Consider the following 8,011-nt stretch of genomic DNA (forward strand, 5'->3'; position numbering starts at 1 on the left):
CCCCAAAACGTTTTGTTATTAGTGCTACAGGATGCAAATTTCTGTTTGAAAAAGCTAGCCTTAGCTTTCCTAACTAACTGAGTATATTTGTTCCTGACTTCCCTGAAAAGTTGCATATCGTGGGGGCTATTCGATGCTAATGCAGAACGCCACAGGTTGTTTGTGTGCTGGTCAAGGGCAGTCAAGTCTGGGGTGAACCAAGGGCTATATCTGTTCTTAGTTCTACAGTTTTTGAATGGGGCATGCTTATTTAAGATGGTGAGGAAAGCACTTTTAAAGAGCAACCAGGCATCCTCTAACACATGTAGCTTTTACATGTTTTCACATGTTATCACATTAACTTCACATGTGAAATTCATGTGGTTTCTCAGTTAGAGCTCTGTCATTGCCTACTAACTGGTTCATCCCTGAAATGTAGATAAAACACATACTGTATGGAAAACAAGCTACATATACATCCAATAGCCTGTTTGTCTGTAGCGGGGCCTTTTGAACTCTTTTTTTGGGGGACTCAAAAAAATATTGATATTGTTCATATCACACATGGGCACACATACACACACACTAGATTTTCCTACATTTTGTATATATTTCCACACTATGAGGTTGGAATAATACTGTTAAAATGATGAAAATGCCCGTTTAGTGTAAAAGATGTTTGAAAATACCGCCTGAAATTTCAGCCTGTTTTGGTGGGATGGAGTTTTGGCCTTCCATGGTGACATCACCATGCAGTAAATTAGACCAATAAGAAAGAGAGTTCCAAACCTCTCTGTTAAAAACGGTTCATTTTCACTTTTCCCCTCCCCACTCAGACCACTCCCAGACAGTCCTAGCAAAATTCTTTCTTGATAAATTGCTCTTTGCTAAGAAGCTATTTTTGTTTATTTTTGACCATTTTAATTGAAAACAATCACAGTGTTAAGAGGTCTGTGTGTAAGCTTGTGTAGAGGAGTCAGGCGCAGGACAACAGATATGAGTAAATAAACGTAATTTACTCAAAATAGGCAAATACAATACAATAAAGCAAGCCCACATAACGGACCGTATAACATACAAACAATCACTCACAAAAAAACATGACTGTATTAATCAGAATTTTAAATAAATCCAAAATTGTATAAATAGACACGCCAAACTAAGGAAACATATACAAATATTTCCATCAACCATGAGAATTTCACTCATAGAATGTTATTAGCATTGAACATGTATATTTTTATGTATTTGAGTAGTTTCAACGTCTTACCCTTCTTCTTTTATAAGTTTGGTGAAACCTGGTTGGTCATCTGGAAGTTCTAAGTCTTAAGTGGAATTTAAGACTTCAAATTGGATTCAGGAAATTGGATTCAGGACTGCTGTATCAGTCTATTACGCCTTTATAACTCAAGCAAAAAAGTATTTTTGGGGGATTGAAAGTTAGTATTTGTCCCGTCTCGCTTTCTTAAATACTTTAGTTATCATGGTTGTTCTGCAGCCCATGGACACAAATATGTATACAGCATGTCTTATTGGATAAGAATTCTGGGTCAAAGAGAGGATTCCAATCTTTCATGAACTGAAATGTTTATTTTCCCTCTCTCACATCCCATTTGCTACGTCTAGGAGGGCACTATAAAGCTGTTTTGGAGTGCAGAGCCTTATTGCGTCTTTGGTGCACAGAGCACACATGCTGTTTGTGGCGTAGAACAGACAAAGACACACATTCCCTCGCAATGTGTTGACATGCAGAAAATTAGGTCTTTGAGATTTACTTTATCAAACTTTATGGCACAACATAGAAAATGCAATGTGGTTGAAAGAGATAAACAGGCAGGGCTGCACAGTTTTGACAAAGGGGAAGGAGGTCAAAGAGAGAAGGCTAGGACGTGAACAGGAACCTCCCCAAGGTGAATCTACGGTAGTGTCACACTACCCCTATAATGCCATTGTCTTCCTATGGAGGACACGAGTACATTGTTCCTCCATTGTTGCACCCAGCTGAGAAGGAGTATGTGCTTGTTCTCCTAAATTAATACCTCCCTTTTTCCCCCTGTAATTCAGGGCCTCAAGCTGAGTGTAGGGGTTTGAGGGACCTGGTCCCGAGATCACATTGTGCACAGAAAAACCTCCTAACCAAGGATGAAAGATAGCACCATACATTTTCTCCACTAGCAGTTTTAACACAATAACATTTCGTTACAGTATGTAAATGAGGGTGAGGAATTATAGGCCTGCTTTAACCTTTTACTGCAGTGGGCTGAATCAGGGTCACACAGAGTGTTTCTTGGTAGTCTTAAACAAATCTACTGTGAAACACAAAGTATATACCTCACCAGTGGCATGTATTCATGGATGCCTGGGGAAGCCAGGCTTCCCCAAATATTTAATCTCTCTTGTGTTTTCATAATTTTCCTTCACAAGTGGCTGAATCTCACCGGAGAAATCATCCGAGCAAGGGACACAGCTCCCCTCTGTCTCAGTATGTGTAGCCCATGAATCTGATGCTGTCTGGACCAAAAGAGTATAACATGGTGCCGCTGTAGCATTTGATTGATTGAGGTCAGCAAGCATTTGGCCTCCCTTGTTAAAAACAATGATAAAATAAGTAGCCAATCAGCGTTGAGCTGAGCTCAACTGTGGGTTGTCCTGGTGCAGAAAAACACCCCTCAAGGGAGGCCAGTTTGGATTTGGCTTCAGACCAACCAAAATCACTTTGCGAAACGTAATTTTCAGAAAAAACTTGTGTTTCTGGTCTGCTTGTGTTGATGTCCTGTAGGGCTAAATCAGACCTTTCCTAAGCCATGCATGGAGATGGGGATTTGGACGTGTGGTTTTGACTTAATTCTCTGTACAGGCCAATGATTACAATGGCAATTACATAAATGAATATGTTGTGTCACTGGCCTGAGACAATTGAAGTTAGCCTAGATGTAGCCTAGTTGGCTCACATTAACTAGCTAGCTAACTTAGCTGGTTCATTGTTTCCCATGCAATGAAGTCAGGCTAACACAAATTTTAGCTAGGTAGCCTAAGACAACAAAAACTAAAAGTATTCAAAAACAAAAACATTTCCGCTTATTCTCCAGTTCTAAATCAATAGTTGTTTAGTAAACTGTCAAAAACATTAATTTGCTTGACCATGCTGCAGGTGATATAACTGTTGTATGCAATATTTGCTTTGTGGACTTCTCCGGACAGATGCTGCTCTCCCGTTTTGTGATGAAACAAACGTATGGGTAGTTTAATTTATTCCGCCACACTGTGACTGTTGTCTTTTTGTTGTCACGGCCTTATTGTATATCAGGTGGCGTATGAACAAATGGCTTATAGAGCAAACAACACAATTATCACAACATAGTAAAAAAAAGCCATATTACAACCTGACTTGGCATGGCTTCCTCAGTGATTTTACCCACGCACCGCTACTGCACCTCACACACATGGTTAAAAAAAGAGAAGACGTCTGTATCATGTCAGATATATTTGGGGTGGCAGGTAGCTTAGTGGTTAGAGCGTTGGACTAGCAACCAAAAGGTTGAAGATCGAATCCCCGAGAGTTACATTTTGAGTCTGCATCCCAATATTACACTTTATATACATCACAGAACTCTGAAATATAACAAAACTGTTTGACATAGAAACACCAGATTTTCAGCGTAAAATAAATAAATGTTTATCAATTATGAAAAATATTAATAACATTCCACCCATGAGGCCACTAGGTCATTTGACTGCAGGAACGTATTTTTAAAGCACATTGACGTTAACAAGTACGTTTACTAAGTGGATACGGAAATCAAAAAGGGTACGTTAAAGCCCTGATAATAACCATGAAAATGATTCGGCGTAACAGCAAATAGCTTCTAGCAACCGGCTCTGCTCTCTCTCTCTCCCGATCTCTCTCTCTCCCTCTCGCTGCTGGTGTCTAGGAGATATCTTCTGATGAGAGGGATAAAGCAGGATGTTACAACACATCAAATGAATAGCAGATCAAGCCTGCCACAGATTATGCTGTTAGACTGAAGAGGAGGAATGGAATAGCACCATATTAAAAGGGGAAAGAGAGACTATTAGAACAGAGAGTAAATTGATCTATCAAACTAGCACTTGGCAATTTATTCTTCAATACTGCATGGAATTATTAAGGGAGACATCTTCATCCGTCCCCGTCCTAAGCGATACGAGATTGAGACGCAAAAAAAATTTCATTTCTCATATTTCAATTTTCAGAGGAACTGAAAGCCATGTCCCTGATGTACATCACTGTGTTACTGCCTCAGCCCATTTACAAGTCACTTCACTGCGTTGAAGTCTAGATAACAGTGTGACATGCATGCTATCCTGTGTAGCTCAATTCACATGGCTCTTGCAAGGCTACTGTTGAGGGTTAGATTCTGGCTGGGGCCACCCATACAAACATCTATGCACACAGTACTGTAAGTCGCTTTGTATAAAAGTGTCTGCTAAATGACATATTATATTTTAAAATTCACATATGAAACTGCAAATTTGATTTTTTCACATGTGAACCTACAATTCCACATGTGAAAGTGAAATTTCCAAATGTAGAGTTGTTTTACACGTGAAACGACAAAATTAGATTTTCACATGTTAATGTTTTGCACGTGGAATTTCTTACATGTGAACGAACCTGCAAATTGGATTTTCAAATGTGAACTTGCAATTCACATGTGAGGTGAAAACATGATATTCTCTTCACATGTGAAAAGGTACTGTTAAGATGTAAACTCTACATTTAATACATGTGAAAATCTGGTTTCACGTGAAATTTAAAGTCAGCAAGTGAAAACAGCTATTTCACATGTGATTTTCATACAGGAAACTGCTATTTTTTGTTGTTGTAAAGAATGCTTTAAATATGCAACGAACAATTTAGCACATTTTTGGTCATTTAGCAGAAGCTCTAATCCAGAATGCTTTATACTCAGTGCATTTAATGAAGGTACGTAAAAACAACCACATACCACAGTCATTGTAAGTTAAGCTATACTGAATAAAGCAGCTATCAGCAAAAACAGTGCTGGTAAGAAAAGACAAGTGCAAGTGTCAGAGCAAGAAAGACAAGTACGACAATAAGTAGAATATTTTTATATACTGTAAAACATTTTAATGGGTGGGGAGGGGGGTCAAGAGCGTTACGTTGAATAGGCTTGTTATAACATAGTGGGCATTGAAGATTTTTACATAATTTTGTATTTTCCCAGCAGTTTGACCTGCGATAATTGGAATTAGGTATCCAAAATGCAATTCCAAAATGCATGTTACAGACCTGCCAAAGTAGCATGATCATTCTGTAATGTTATTTTAGTGCTTTCATGAGGTTTGGGCTATTACTTAACCACTAAGGTGGGTAGGTGTAGCTACAATAAATGACTGACTTATCAAGCAAGATAAGTAGCATACTGATAGTAGGGAGTGTTCATTGTCCTGATACTGAGATAGGAAGGAAATACTGGGTCATATTTTTTAGACATCAAACAGGCAAAAGAAAACAGACTAAAACAGAAGGGTATTACCTGAACTGCCAAATAAGAAATGCTCATTTTCCTTTTTCATTGCAAAACGTTTCCCTACGGTGTGCACTAATGAATACAACCCAGGTAAGACAATACAAAAGTTAATCTATAATACAGACATACTATGATGATTTTATGCTTAGCTCTTCATAAAGCATGTTGTGTAATCCCATAACTTTCTACTAAAGTATGAGAGTTGTTTTGTTGGCCTATAACTTCCAAAAAAAGAAGAAGTGGCAACCTCAAGAGGCAAAATAACTAACAGCACAGAAGCCCTGTTTATGCTTGGTGCTTACATGCGTCCTTTGTCCTGAATTTTGTCTACGTTCTGATTGAGCCCACATTTTTAAGCAGGTGTAGACGATTGAAAGATGCATTGTGATCTGATTTTGATTGTGTCTGAATAGAAGGATTTACACAGTGCAGACGGATTTAGACAGCGAAACCATGTAAGTCATAATTATCACGCCCTCTAAAATCAATGATAGATAGCACCATTGACTAATGGCATCAATATGTGTCCTAAAATAAATAAATACATATTATTTTGAAAAAATAACAGTGAAATAATTTGCATACAAGGAAATCTACCATGTGTAGACGTGACAAACCTTCATCAGATAGGGATTGAATCATATTCATCAGATCAGGAAGCCCACGTTAGCGCAAGGTGTAAACAGGGCTAGAGATGGTGTCCCATATTAGGTTTATTCAACGTCTGTCTATGGTGAGAGAATTATGAATCTTAACTCTTCTCTACAGTGGGATGGGTCCATCAGTGAACCCAAGGTCTGCTATGGTAAATTGTTAACATTCTTACTGTTGATATGCATCATACTTTTCCTAGCCAATGTTGTACATCTCTTACTTTGATATTGGGACAGAAACATCTAAGCCAATATGACACCAAATGTCGATGAAACTTCGCAAATCAACTTCATTAGAGGTACACAACACACTCCCCACCTCTCGTCACGACCCGTTCAGCCGTTACCGAGGAACCTCATACCAGATTTTTGGAAGGGTCGTTGGCATTAGGAAAAAAATATATAATGCGACCACCTAGTCCACATTCTAGACGGTTGGATTAAAACAAAACTATAGCGTCCATACGGTGACCATTGGATTTACCATTTGTCGGACTGAATAAGTGTGTAGTTGCAACAGTTTTTATTAAATGTATATATAATGTATAGCTCTCACGTGCCCAATAAGAACCAATGATGTGCTACCTTTATGTAGCATTTCTGACAATGCTAACATAGATGTCTATAACTAAACCAAGACAGACCACAGCCTGTCGTTTCCAACGGGAACAAATGAGTCATAGTGGGCAGAACAAGCAAGGAGGTGGGCAGAGCCAAGCACGAGCTAGCGAGATTCTATTGGCGTGTTCTAGCATCATCTGCATATTTCCGTTAGGGAACGCCTACTATGTGAATTGCCTGTGCGCAATAACTCCATTCGCCTTTGCGCACCTTCTAAACAACGCAATTTTTCAAATTTATGCAAAGGGAAAAGTCTACTCTGTTCGTAATAGATTGTAGTTTTGGGAAGAGAAAACTGTATTGAAATCAAATGTTTCATCGATGATAACATTTGCAGAATATCGTCCAAAAATCCATCTTATTCCATCTTCTCCAACGGCTCGCCAGTGGGCTTCCTCTCACTACCATATTTGGTAATGATTGGAAACACCAAGCGGATGCTTCACATTTATACATCCAGTGAAATATCTGTGTAATTGTTATATCTGTGATGCTAACATATTTTTAAGCCAAATCTCCGAGTTCTAAAAGCGGGTCCAGCAACTCGATTGCTCAGCAACATTGCTGACCGCCTGCACCAGGCAGCATATCATAAGAAGAGGTTGAGAACAAACCTAGGCTGCTGTAGATATATGCTGGTATTCAAGCTGAGGTTAATCAATAAATGCATGCAGATAATTATCCGACATAGAAAAATGGGTCGGCTGGTTGTAGTGAGCAGTTTCCGATTCGATAAACCAATGATTTTTGATTAGCTAGGTTTCGTTAGCTATCTAACAAGCAACATTCCAAATCCCAGGTGTGGACATGTTGAGGAATAATTACTCTAGCTGGCTAAATTAGCTAACATTATACCATCTGATGAGAGCTAACGTTGGCTAGCTAAATTTTTGTATATAAAGCTAAAGTAATCTGTGTAAACTGCTGACCTCGACACTTGCGTGCAATCAGAGTACAAACCGCGCTCCAGGACTCGGTGGTCCCATTCCCGGCTGAGCCGTTGTTGCTCCGTTTCCACTTCACAATAACAGCACTTACAGTTGACCGGGGCAGCTCTAGCAGGGTAGAAATGTGACGAACTGACTTTTGGAAAGGTGGGATCCTATGACAATGCCATGTTGAAAGTCACTGAGCTCTTCAGTAAGGCCATTCTACTGCTAATGTTTGCGTGGCATCGACGCAGCTGTCAGCAACCGGTGTGGCTGAAATAGTCGGAATCAACTA

Source organism: Salmo salar, chromosome 19 (genome assembly GCF_965601325.2).
Source record: "Salmo salar chromosome 19, fSalSal1, whole genome shotgun sequence".
Lineage (NCBI taxonomy): Eukaryota > Metazoa > Chordata > Actinopteri > Salmoniformes > Salmonidae > Salmo > Salmo salar.